A 14,006-nucleotide genomic window follows, 5' to 3' on the forward strand; every position below is an offset into this window, starting at 1 on the left:
ATTGACTAAAGACATTTCAGCTTTTCATTTTAAATGAATTTGTAAAAGCATATTTCCACTTAACATTATGGGGTATTATGTGTAGGCCAGTGACACAAAATCTCAGTTTAAACAATTATATATTCAGCCTTATACACAACAAAATGTGGAAAAAGTCAAGGGGTGTAAATACTTTCTGAAGGCAATGTATCAGAATGATCGGAAATACATACACTTTGGTTGGAGTCAATGAATCTCATTCTTCAACCACTCCAAAAATGTCATGTTAACAAACTATAGTTTTGGCAAGTCGGTTAGGACATCCACTTTGTGCATGACACAAGTCATTTTTCCAACAATTGTTTACAGACAAGATTATTTATCTTATAAATTCCCTGTATCACAATTCCAGTGGGTCAGAAGTTTACATACACTAAATTGACTGTGCCTTTAAACAGCTTGGAAAATTCCTGAAAATTATGTCATGGCTTTAGAAGCTTCTGATAGGCTAATTGACATAATTTGAGTCAATTGGAGGTGTAGCTGTAGATGTATTTCAAGGCCTACCTTCAAACTCACGGCCTCTTTGCTTGACATCATGGGGAAATCAAAATAAATCAGCCAAGACCTCCATAAGTGTGGTTCATCCTTGGGAGCAATTTCCAAACATCTGAAGGTACCACGTTCATCTGTACAAACAATAGTATGCAAGTATAAACACCATGGCACCAAGCAGCCATCATACCGCTCAGGAAGGAGATGCGTTCTGTCTCCTAGAGATGAACGTACTTTGGTGCGAAAAGTGCAAATCAATCCTAGAACAACAGCAAAGGACCTTGGGAAGATGCTGGAGGAAACAGGTACAAAAGTATTTAAATCCACAGTAAAATGAGTCCTACATCGACATAACCTGAAAGGCCGCTCAGCAAGGAAGAAGCCACTGCTCCAAAACCGCCATAGAAAAGCCAGACTACGGTTTGTAACTGCACATGGGGACAAAGATCTTACTTTTTGGAGAAATGTCCTCTGGTCTGATGTAACAAAAATAGAACTCTTTGGCCACAATGACCATCGTTATGTTTGGAGGAAAAAGGGGGAGGCTTGTAAGCCTAAGAACACCATCCCAACCATGAAGCAAGGGGGTGGCAGCATCATGTTGTTGGGGTGATTTGCTACAGGAGGGACTGGTGCACTTCACAAAATAGATGGCATCAAGAGGCAGGACGATTATGTGGATATATTGAAGCAACGTCTCAAGACATCAGTTGTAGCTTGGTCGCAAATGGGTCTCCCGAATGGACCCCAAGCAAACTTCCAAAGTTGTGGCAAAATGGCTTAATGACAACAAAGTCGAGGTATTGGAGTGGCCTTCACAAAACCCTGACCTCAATCCTATAGAAAATATGTGAGCAGAACTGAAAAAGCGTGTGCGAGCAAGGAGGCCAACAAACCTGACTCAGTTACACCAGCTCTGTCAGGAGGAATGGGCCCAAAATTCACCCAATTTATTGTGGGACGCTTGTGGAAGGCTACCCAAAATGTGTGACCCAAGTTAAACAATTCAAAGGCAATGCTACCAAATACTAATTCAGTGTATGTAAACTTCTGACCCACTGGGAATGTGATGAAAGAAATAAAAACTGAAATAAATCACTTTCTACTATTATTCTGACATTTCACATCCACACAATAAAGTGGTGATCCTAACTGACCTTAGACAGGGATTTTTTGCTAGGATTAAATGTCAGGAATTGTGAAAAACTGTGTTTACATGTATTTGGCTAAGGTGTATGTACACTTCCGAGTTCAACTGTATACTGTATAAATACTGTCAACAGAATTCTGTGGCATTAAGCCTTTTATTTGTCAGTGCTCTCATGACAACTGGCAGATACATGTCACTGTATGTACAGTACATTAATTGTTATCGTCACCATATGAATAAGAAGATGATCAGAGATTCTTACAGACTAGCTTTGATCCCTTCCACATGACAAGAAAAACATATTTATTGATCTGACAAAACCCATACATACACCTTTAAAGCTGGAATCCGTAGTTGCTACAGCCATTTTTGGAATTATAAATGAATGAAATACCCTTTGGTTCTTGAAGAATATAACATAAATGCCTCGTGTGCTCAATTGAACTGTCGTACCCCATCAGAACCCAAAATATAAGCTTACTCCAATGTTTGTTAACAACATACATAAAAACAAACACTGTATAGCCTCAAAACATGGTTAAAACTATAATTTTGATATTGTGGATGGCCAGTTCTTACTTCAATACCTCTGTCTATGAATTTTAGAGTGGTTACATTTCTCCAGGCCCATCCCTCAGCATTTTACCAAAACAGAGGCTTCATAATCCTTTTGTTATTGTTTCAACTGCGGATTCTAGCTTTAAGCCTTGTCCAAGCCAGAGCAACTCATACATGCACCTTTACAAAGATACAATACTTTGGTTTTGAAAGGAAAGGCCTTTAGCTTGTGATCCCTACACGTGATTGCAATTCAAATGCTTTACACAGAAACAGCCCCGCCAGCAAAATCCAGAGGGTTTAATGTGGATGAGATGATCTCTGACTAAGGAGAAGAGTGAAAACTGAGTAAACATACCTATCTCACAGCAGCCCAGTGGAGAGAGCCACGGGTCAAGCCAATGACGAGTGAGAGCTTTACAAGTTGTGTGGGTGTGTTTTTGTTCGAACGAACACTTCACACAGTCGTTACTTCTAAGTTTGCTTAAGACATTTTATCCTCATTTGACTTATTACAAACTATTCAGCCCAGGCGAGGGCTGTGGGCTTACTTATGTCATCTGCTTCCATTGCGATCTCTCCATTGGTCACTGGGATTCTATAGAGCAAAAGATTGTCTTTCTCTGAACACAGTACAGCTTCTTAGAAGAGGTCTGGGTTCAATAACACAGAGCACTATTAACTGAAAGCAGACATGTAGAATGGGAAAATAGATTACACTAAGAGTGTGTACCCCTGAAAGTGATGTTATCTTCAACCTCTAGCGAGACGATTTCCAAGTAAAACTTAATGTTGGCTGCTGTGTTTGTGGCTATGTTGTTCTATCAGACTAAAGTGTACATGCATATATGTGTAGACGGGTGTGTCCCTTACAGGGTGGAAGAAAACACATGATTTCACATGTAAAATCATGTGTTTTTGGATCACTTCAAGTGACATTCTATGAAGTTTCACATATGGATTTTCACATGTGATCAGTCTTTCACATGGGGATAACAATTTGTGATGACCTGCAAACAAAAACAAGTCCTTATGATACACATATTTGTACATATTTGACCATATTTGACACACATGACTCCATTGTGTATGTTTATTTATACATCATTTATTATTCAGCATGTGCTTATTTGGGATTTAAACTCACAACCTCTTAATTCATTGCATTCCCATCTTCTTGCCATGCTTGTAACGGTTTTCGTCCTATTCTGAGGAGGAGTAGGAAGGATCGGAACAATACGCAGCGTGGTAAGTGTTCGTCATATTTTTTATCAAAACTGACCACTACACAAACTGAAACCAGTTCTGTGTGGAAACCACAGACACAGAAAACAATCACCCACAACCAAATTGGGGGAAAACAGGCTACCTAAGTATGATTCTCAATCAGAGACAACGATCGACAGCTGCCTCTGATTGAGAACCATACCAGGCCAAACACAGAAATTCAACATAGAAAAAAGAACATAGACTACCCACCCCGACCAAACTAACACAATGACATAATAAAGGAACTAAGGTCAGAACGTGACAATGCCTCCATGTCTGTGTCAATAACTGATTTCACCTGTATTCCTACACTTTGGACTTCAAAGGAAATCTAAGGTTTCTAAAAATACAATCAAGAAAAAATATGATATTTGTCATATGCCCCACCAACATTAGATAACTATAAGGAAAACCCTCAAATTGCTTAAATAAGTCAATTAAATCAATGACGAGACAAAAGTCGGATTAATTGATAGCGGATTAATTGATAGGATTACCTAAAATAGCAATGCAGATGGCACTCTTTTTCTAAGTGCAGAGCTGTATTATAGGTAATGAATCTGTAGAGGACTTCTGAACTCTAACTCTCACATATGGAATTGCATTTTCACATGTGAAAAACTTTCACATCGAAATCTAATTGCCACTATCATATGGGCTCCGGAGTGGCGCAGCGGTCTAAGGGATTGCATCTCAGTGCTAGAGACAAAGACAGAGAGAGAGGGAGAGGAGAGAGAAAGAAAGCACACAAACAATGAGGCTTTGTTGGATCTTTATGCCCACGAGGCATAGCAGGTTAACGCTTGATCTGATTTAATCTAAGCCATACTCTCACCAAGCTGAGCCAGCACACCCTCACCCCAATACATCTGCTGTCTGCCAGGGCTGTTAGACAGTGATGCCAGGGAACACAGTAAAATGATTGGTAATGAAAGCAAGACACACTGTGCAGAGTTCAGAGAGCTGACTTTAAAGTCATTTAAAATCAAATGACCTAAAATGAAGCACATGGGTATGACATGTACTAGCTCATGGAGACGAATGAGAACCTCAAAAATGTTCCATTGAATGTTCTATTTTTGATTTAAAACACATGAAGGGAACACATGATAGACAATAGCATGACGTGTAGGGGTTGAAGTTGAAGTAAATCCTCAAAAATATTTATTCAGATGCTGGAAAGGATCTGCATCGTAAACATGATGAGTTGGCACTTTAAATGGATTTCATATAAAGGCTATCGTTTTTAGATTAACCTGAACCACTTTGTCAGTTATGGAGAAATGCCTTCAAATCAAATCAAATCAAATCAAATTTATTTATATAGCCCTTCGTACATCAGCTGATATCTCAAAGTGCTGTACAGAAACCCAGCCTAAAACCCCAAACAGCAAGCAATGCAGGTGTAGAAGCACGGTGGCTAGGAAAAACTCCCTAGAAAGGCCAATACCTAGGAAGAAACCTAGAGAGGAACCAGGCTATGTGGGGTGGCCAGTCCTCTTCTGGCTGTGCCGGGTGGAGATTATAACAGAACATGGTCAAGATGTTCAATGTTCATAAATGACCAGCATGGTCGAATAATAATAAGGCAGAACAGTTGAAACTAGAGCAGCAGCACAGTCAGGTGGAAGTTGAAACTGGAGCAGCAGCATGGCCAGGTAGACTGGGGACAGCAAGGAGTCATCATGTCAGGTAGTCCTGGGGCATGGTCCTAGGGCTCAGGTCAGTTGAAACTGGAACAGCAGCATGGCCAGGTGGACTGGGGACAGCAAGGAGTCATCATGTCAGGTAGTCCTGGGGCATGGTCCTAGGGCTCAGGTCCTCCGAGAGAGAGAAAGAAAGAGAGAAGGAGAGAATTAGAGAACGCACACTTAGATTCACACAGGACACCGAATAGGACAGGAGAAGTACTCCAGATATAACAAACTGACCCCAGCCCCCCGACACATAAACTACTGCAGCATAAATAATTGTAGAAAAAGGAAATTGTCTTGATGTGTTGTGTTCAATCATGGTAGCTATTGATGGTAGGTGAGGTCGTAATGAAATAGAATAGAAAAAAATGTGATTGTCCATCCAGGATGGACATTTTTCTTTGGCATCACCTTCCACATAACATAACATACATAACATACATTCTCACATCATGCACTTTTAAACCAGTCAGTCCATCATGTTGCATACACTAAAAACACAGAAGACATTAATACATTCAGTCAAGAATGTGGGAATGGTCCGTGGAAACTTAAGGGACAGTCATGTCGAGTGTGTTTCATTTGGTGATCTCACACATAACTATATCTCTTAAGGTGTACATTTCCCAGCTGTCAGGTTTACTTCTCAATGTTGTGTAAGATGGATGAATAAGTATAATACTACTTTTGAAAAGATAATGTGATTTAGTCTTCTAAATGAGAGTTCGTTGTTTTATGGTAACATATGCACAATCAGTAACCACGCCCAGGTGGGCACAAACATGATGAGCAAGCCCTTTGCTACCCAAGCAAAAAAGCCCCCGTGATGCAATTCACACCAGACCACGCAAACCATGGTGTAAGCTAAGGTTGCAAATGTTTGAATTTCTAAGACCAAAACATACCGGGTGACGCCGGTGTGTGAAGTGGTTTAACTACAACTCTACCAAAAGACAAGACCAGAGAACGTGGAGATCATTCTCCAAGGTGGCATAGCAGTTCAGACGTCTTTTGTCCTCGTCTTGTCGTGTCCTGTATATATATATATTTACAACTTTTTCACATACATTTTATTTTTTATTTTCCATCAACTCATCTTCAAAACACTCTCCTGCAACCCGCCTCACCAATGTATATTTATAAAAAAGTATTATTTACCTCAGATCTGTAATCCTCCAAGAAGCTAGCCAGAAACTCCAAGAAGCTAGCCTGAAACTAGCCAGAAGCTAATCCAGAAGCTAGTTCAGAAGCTAGTTAGCTCCTTTACTGGCAAATCGTTAATATTCAGCTAACCACGGTTTGTGGTCATCAGCTATCCTTTAGCTCGAAAATCTATCGCCAGTTCTGTACGGCGCAGCGCGGCTCGGAACGGAACATACCGGACCAATTTTTCTCTCCATGTCCCTGGACATTCATACCCGGATCTCACAGCTAGCTAGCTGCTATCCGTGTGACCATCGGCCTTCGTCGATTCCGGAGCAAACATCAATTATTCCGGAGCTAGCAAGCTCCGTCAATCACTCCTGAGTTCCATCAATCACACCTGGGCTGCAGTCACCTATCCGGACCCGTTTTACTGCCTTCGCGGAGCCCCACCGGGCCTTCACAACTGGACTGCCGACGTTATCTACCCGAAGGAGTTATTCGGCCGGCTCCTCGGTCGCGACGTTACCTGAACGCCCATCTGCGGCCTGCTAACCGTTAGCTGTCTTACCGGCTGCTATCTGAATAGACAATCGGACAATTTTTTTTATTATAATTTTTTTTAAATTATTTTTTAAATTATTATTATCTTTTCTTCTTGGTCCTCTATAACTATATCTATTGTTTTTATTTTTGTTGTTGTTGTGTGATTTGGATTAATCCCCTCTACCACACGGAACCCCACTAATCTATTGACGGAACGTAAGGGGTGGCTAACAGACCTCCATCCTATGCTAGCTTGCTACCGATGCCCTGGCTAGCTGTCTAAATCACCAACCAACCTCTCCACTCACCGGACCCTTTTGATCACTCGACTAAGCATGCCTATCCTTAATGTCAATATGTCTTGTCCATTTCTGTTCTGGTTAGTGTTTATTGGCTTATTTCACTGTAGAGCCTCTAGTCCTGCTCACTATACCTTATCCAACCTATTAGTTCCACCACCCACACATGCAATGACATCTCCTGGTTTCAACGATGTTTCTAGAGACAATATCTCTCTCTTCATCACTCAATACCTAGGTTTACCTCCACTGTATTCACATCCTACCATACATTTGTCTGTACATTATACCTTGATGCTATTTTATCGCCCCCAGAAACCTCCTTTTACTCTATGTTCCAGACGTTCTAGACGACCAATTCTCATAGCTTTTAGCCGTACCCTTATTCTACTCCTCCTATGTTCCTCTGGCGATGTAGAGGTGAATCCAGGCCCTGCAGTGCCTAGCTCCACTCCTATTCCCCAGGCGCTCTCTTTTGACGACTTCTGTAACCGTAATAGCCTTGGTTTCATGCATGTTAACATTAGAAGCCTCCTCCCTAAGTTTGTTCTATTCACTGCTTTAGCACACTCTGCCAACCCGGATGTTCTAGCTGTGTCTGAATCCTGGCTTAGGAAGACCACCAAAAATTCTGAAGTTTTAATTCCAAACTACAACATTTTCAGACAAGATAGAACTGCCAAAGGGGGCGGTGTTGCAATCTACTGCAAAGATAGCCTGCAGAGTTCTGTCCTACTATCCAGGTCTGTACCCAAACAATTTGAACTTCTACTTTTAAAAATCCACCTCTCTAAAAACAAGTCTCTCACCGTTGCCGCCTGCTATAGACCACCCTCTGCCCCCAGCTGTGCTCTGGACACCATATGTGAACTGATTGCCCCCCATCTATCTTCAGAGTTCGTGCTGCTAGGCGACCTAAACTGGAACATGCTTAACACCCCAGCCATCCTACAATCTAAACTTGATGCCCTCAATCTCACACAAATAATCAATGAACCTACCAGGTACCTCCCCAAAACCTTAAACACGGGCTCCCTCATAGATATCATCCTAACCAACTTCCCCTCTAAATACACCTCTGCTGTCTTCAACCAAGATCTCAGCGATCACTGCCTCATTGCCTGCATCCGTAATGGGTCAGCGGTCAAACGACCTCCACTCATCACTGTAAAACGCTCCCTGAAACACTTCTGCGAGCAGGCCTTTCTAATCGACCTGGCCGGGGTATCCTGGAAGGATATTGATCTCATCCCGTCAGTAGAGGATGCCTGGATATTTTTTAAAAATGCCTTCCTAACCATCTTAAATAAACATGCCCCATTCAAGAAATTTAGAACCAGGAACAGATATAGCCCTTGGTTCTCCCCAGACCTGACTGCCCTTAACCAACACAAAAACATCCTATGGCGTTCTGCATTAGCATCGAACAGCCCCCGTGATATGCAGCTGTTCAGGGAAGCTAGAAATCATTATACACAGGCAGTTAGAAAAGCCAAGGCTAGCTTTTTCAAGCAGAAATTTGCTTCCTGCAACACTAACTCAAAAAAGTTCTGGGACACTGTAAAGTCCATGGAGAATAAGAACACCTCCTCCCAGCTGCCCACTGCACTGAAGATAGGAAACACTGTCACCACTGATAAATCCACCATAATTGAGAATTTCAATAAGCATTTTTCTACGGCTGGCCATGCTTTCCACCTGGCTACTCCTACCCCGGACAACAGCACTGCACCCCCAACAGCAACTCGCCCAAGCCTTCCCCATTTCTCCTTCTCCCAAATCCATTCAGCTGATGTTCTGAAAGAGCTGCAAAATCTGGACCCCTACAAATCAGCCGGGCTAGACAATCTGGACCCTTTCTTTCTAAAATTATCTGCCGAAATTGTTGCCACCCCTATTACTAGCCTGTTCAACCTCTCTTTCGTGTCGTCTGAGATTCCCAAAGATTGGAAAGCAGCTGCGGTCATCCCCCTCTTCAAAGGGGGGGACACTCTTGACCCAAACTGCTACAGACCTATATCTATCCTACCGTGCCTTTCTAAGGTCTTCGAAAGCCAAGTCAACAAACAGATTACCGACCATTTCGAATCTCACCATACCTTCTCTGCTATGCAATCTGGTTTCAGAGCTGGTCATGGGTGCACCTCAGCCACGCTCAAGGTCCTAAACGATATCTTAACCGCCATCGATAAGAAACATTACTGTGCAGCCGTATTCATTGATCTGGCCAAGGCTTTCGACTCTGTCAATCACCATATCCTCATCGGCAGACTCGACAGCCTTGGTTTCTCAAATGATTGCCTCGCCTGGTTCACCAACTACTTCTCTGATAGAGTTCAGTGTGTCAAGTCGGAGGGTCTGCTGTCCGGACCTCTGGCAGTCTCTATGGGGGTGCCACAGGGTTCAATTCTTGGACCGACTCTCTTCTCTGTATACATCAATGAGGTCGCTCTTGCTGCTGGTGAGTCCCTGATCCACCTCTACGCAGACGACACCATTCTGTATACTTCCGGCCCTTCTTTGGACACTGTGTTAACAACCCTCCAGGCAAGCTTCAATGCCATACAACTCTCCTTCCGTGGCCTCCAATTGCTCTTAAATACAAGTAAAACTAAATGCATGCTCTTCAACCGATCGCTACCTGCACCTACCCGCCTGTCCAACATCACTACTCTGGACGGCTCTGACTTAGAATACGTGGACAACTACAAATACTTAGGTGTCTGGTTAGACTGTAAACTCTCCTTCCAGACCCATATCAAACATCTCCAATCCAAAGTTAAATCTAGAATTGGCTTCCTATTTCGCAACAAAGCATCCTTCACTCATGCTGCCAAACATACCCTTGTAAAACTGACCATCCTACCAATCCTCGACTTTGGCGATGTCATTTACAAAATAGCCTCCAATACCCTACTCAACAAATTGGATGCAGTCTATCACAGTGCAATCCGTTTTATCACCAAAGCCCCATATACTACCCACCATTGCGACCTGTACGCTCTCGTTGGCTGGCCCTCGCTTCATACTCGTCGCCAAACCCACTGGCTCCATGTCATCTACAAGACCCTGCTAGGTAAAGTCCCCCCTTATCTCAGCTCGCTGGTCACCATAGCATCTCCCACCTGTAGCACACGCTCCAGCAGGTATATCTCTCTAGTCACCCCCAAGACCAATTCTTTCTTTGGCCGCCTCTCCTTCCAGTTCTCTGCTGCCAAGGACTGGAACGAACTACAAAAATCTCTGAAACTGGAAACACTTATCTCCCTCACTAGCTTTAAGCACCAACTGTCAGAGCAGCTCACAGATTACTGCACCTGTACATAGCCCACCTATAATTTAGCCCAAACAACTACCTCTTTCCCAACTGTATTTAATTTTTATTTATTTATTTATTTTGCTCCTTTGCACCCCATTATTTTTTTATTTCTACTTTGCACATTCTTCCATTGCAAAACTACCATTCCAGTATTTTACTTGCTATATTGTATTTACTTTGCCATCATGGCCTTTTTTTGCCTTTACCTCCCTTCTCACCTCATTTGCTCACATTGTATATAGACTTGTTTATACTGCATTATTGACTGTATGTTTGTTTTTACTCCATGTGTAACTCTGTGTCGTTTTATCTGTCGAACTGCTTTGCTTTATCTTGGCCAGGTCGCAATTGTAAATGAGAACTTGTTCTCAACTTGCCTACCTGGTTAAATAAAGGTAAAATAAATAAAAAAAAATTCCCATGTTGAAATGGCGAAGAAGTCTACAAACTAACAAATAAATATTCAGACTGCAGCTGTTTAAATACTTAAGTTTGGTAAACGCACCCAATTCTAATAAGATTTCCGAATGGTACTCTGAAGTATTCATTATAACAACTACGACAGAATGTGACTTCTGGGGAACCCAACCAGAGACTTTTCTGTCGAGTCTCTTCAGCAGATGGACCAGCACCGACAGAGAGAGACAGCAAGAAATACACTCATAAATATGTAAATTGCAGTAAGGGGTCGTTCATGTAAAGTATTAGCAATTTCTATGAGTGTAGTTATCAGCTATCAGTTTCCCGCTATTGAGCGGTTCCCACCCCTTTCCTTTGTTTACCAAGCCGTCATATCGGTTTCGTCTGCTAGGGACTTTTCCCTTTGTATTATGTAATACCCCATGTGTAGCTAATTGTGTATATGTTTTCATGTATTTCTGTGATTTGATTAGTCAATAAATAATTAAGACAGAGATGTTGCGCTCTGCCACTGCTTGATGGAGACTTCAAGTATTGTATGACCTGTATAGTCAAGAGGATGGGCAGATATACAGCCACCTACTAACCTCCCTAGCTACCTAGCTGGGCACAGGTTACACAGGTCAGAGGATTTGAGAGGCAGGTTTATGCTACCCCATAGACTCTCAAGCTCCGGTCATGGGGGATGGACAGTGGAGTGTGCAGCTCAGGGTTGTGAGGTGTTGATAACAGTCACCAGTAGGGAATTCGTAACACTAATCAATAATACGAGTCTTTGTAGCTAGCTAATACATTTGTTTGTCTAATCAACTCACTTTCAGTTATGTAAGCGCAATGCCTCCTTTACACCTGATTAATCTTGTTTCATGGTATTCATGGTCAATATCAGCTGAGGAGCTAGCTGGGAAATTCCAAACATTTTGTAAATACCAAAACTACATGACAACTAGCCAAAAATTCAGCCAATGGAAAATGTTGCTAGTTCCAAACTGTAGTTGTAATATTCAACATGAACAAAGTTCATCACACCAGCAAACATTAAAAAGCCAAGTGACCAATTTGTGCAATACAATCTCAAGCATGGGAAGCCCATTCCTAGATAAATGTCCAGAACTTCTGGTTGTAACGACTCTCGTGGGTTGAAGAAGAAGACCACGGTGCAGCATGGTAGACGTTCATGATTTTTTAATAAAACTGAACACCGCAACAAAATAACAAAGCAGAAAAAACGAAAGACCACAGTTCTGGCAGGCAACAAAACAACTAAACAGAAAATAACTCCCCACAAAACCCAAACGGAAAATCACAACTTATATATGATCCTGTCACGTTCATCGTAGTGAGATGACCAAGGTGCAGCGTGAATTGAATACATGTTATATTTTAATGAACACGGACACTAAACAAACTACAAAACAACAAAATGAACGTGAAGCTATACTACAAATGTGCAGACACAGGCAACTAGACATAGACATAGAATGTCCACTCATATCACACCCTGACCAAACAAAACATAGAAACAAACAACTCAAATAATGGTCAGAGTGTGACAGTACCCCCCCCTCTCTAAGGTGCGGACTCAGGCCGCAAAACCTAAACCTATAGGGGAGGGTCTGGGTGGGCATCTGGCCGCGGTGGCGGCTCTGGCGTGGGATGTGGACCCCACGTCCCCAATAGTCAATAGTCAATAGGGCCCCTTTAGAGTGGCGACCCTCGCCTCCGACCTTGGGTCTAAGACCCTATTTAAAGGCCCCACTGGACTGAGGAGCGCCTCTGGACTGAGGGGCATCTCCGAACTGGCTGACGGCTCTGGCAGGTCCGGGCTGGCTGACGGCTCTGGCAGCTCCGGGCTGGCTGACGGCTCTGGCAGCTCCTGGCTGGCTGACGGCTCTGGCAGCTCCTGGCTGACTGGCGGCTCTGGCAGCTCCTGGCAGGTCCTGGCTGGCTGGCGGCTCTGGCAGGTCCTGGCTGACTGACGGCTCAGGACAGACGGGAGACTCTGGCGGCTCAGGACAGACGGGAGACTCTGGCGGCTCAGGACAGACGGGAGACTCTGGCGGCTCAGGACAGACGGGAGACTCTGGCGGCTCAGGACAGACGGGAGACTCTGGCGGCTCAGGACAGACGGGAGACTCTGGCGGCTCAGGACAGACGGGAGACTCTGGCGGCTCAGGACAGACGGGAGACTCTGGCGGCTCAGGACAGACGGGAGACTCTGGCGGCTCAGGACAGACGGGAGACTCTGGCGGCTCAGGACAGACGGGAGACTCTGGCGGCTCAGGACAGACGGGAGACTCTGGCGGCTCAGGACAGACGGGAGACTCTGGCGGCTCAGGACAGACGGGAGACTCTGGCGGCTCAGGACAGACGGGAGACTCTGGCGGCTCAGGACAGACGGGAGACTCTGGCGGCTCAGGACAGACGGGAGACTCTGGCGGCTCAGGACAGACGGGAGACTCTGGCGGCTCAGGACAGACGGGAGACTCTGGCGGCTCAGGACAGACGGGAGACTCTGGCGGCTCAGGACAGACGGGAGACTCTGGCGGCTCAGGACAGACGGGAGACTCTGGCGGCTCAGGACAGACGGGAGACTCTGGCGGCTCAGGACAGACGGGAGACTCTGGCGGCTCAGGACAGACGGGAGACTCTGGCGGCTCAGGACAGACGGGAGACTCTGGCGGCTCAGGACAGACGGGAGACTCTGGCGGCTCAGGACAGACGGGAGACTCTGGCGGCTCAGGACAGACGGGAGACTCTGGCGGCTCAGGACAGACGGGAGACTCTGGCGGCTCAGGACAGACGGGAGACTCTGGCGGCTCAGGACAGACGGGAGACTCTGGCGGCTCAGGACAGACGGGAGACTCTGGCGGCTCAGGACAGACGGGAGACTCTGGCGGCTCAGGACAGACGGGAGACTCTGGCGGCTCAGGACAGACGGGAGACTCTGGCGGCTCAGGACAGACGGGAGACTCTGGCGGCTCAGGACAGACGGGAGACTCTGGCGGCTCAGGACAGACGGGAGACTCTGGCGGCTCAGGACAGACGGGAGACTCTGGCGGCTCAGGACAGAC

The sequence above is a fragment of the Oncorhynchus kisutch genome, linkage group LG6, assembly GCF_002021735.2.
Source record: "Oncorhynchus kisutch isolate 150728-3 linkage group LG6, Okis_V2, whole genome shotgun sequence".
Lineage (NCBI taxonomy): Eukaryota > Metazoa > Chordata > Actinopteri > Salmoniformes > Salmonidae > Oncorhynchus > Oncorhynchus kisutch.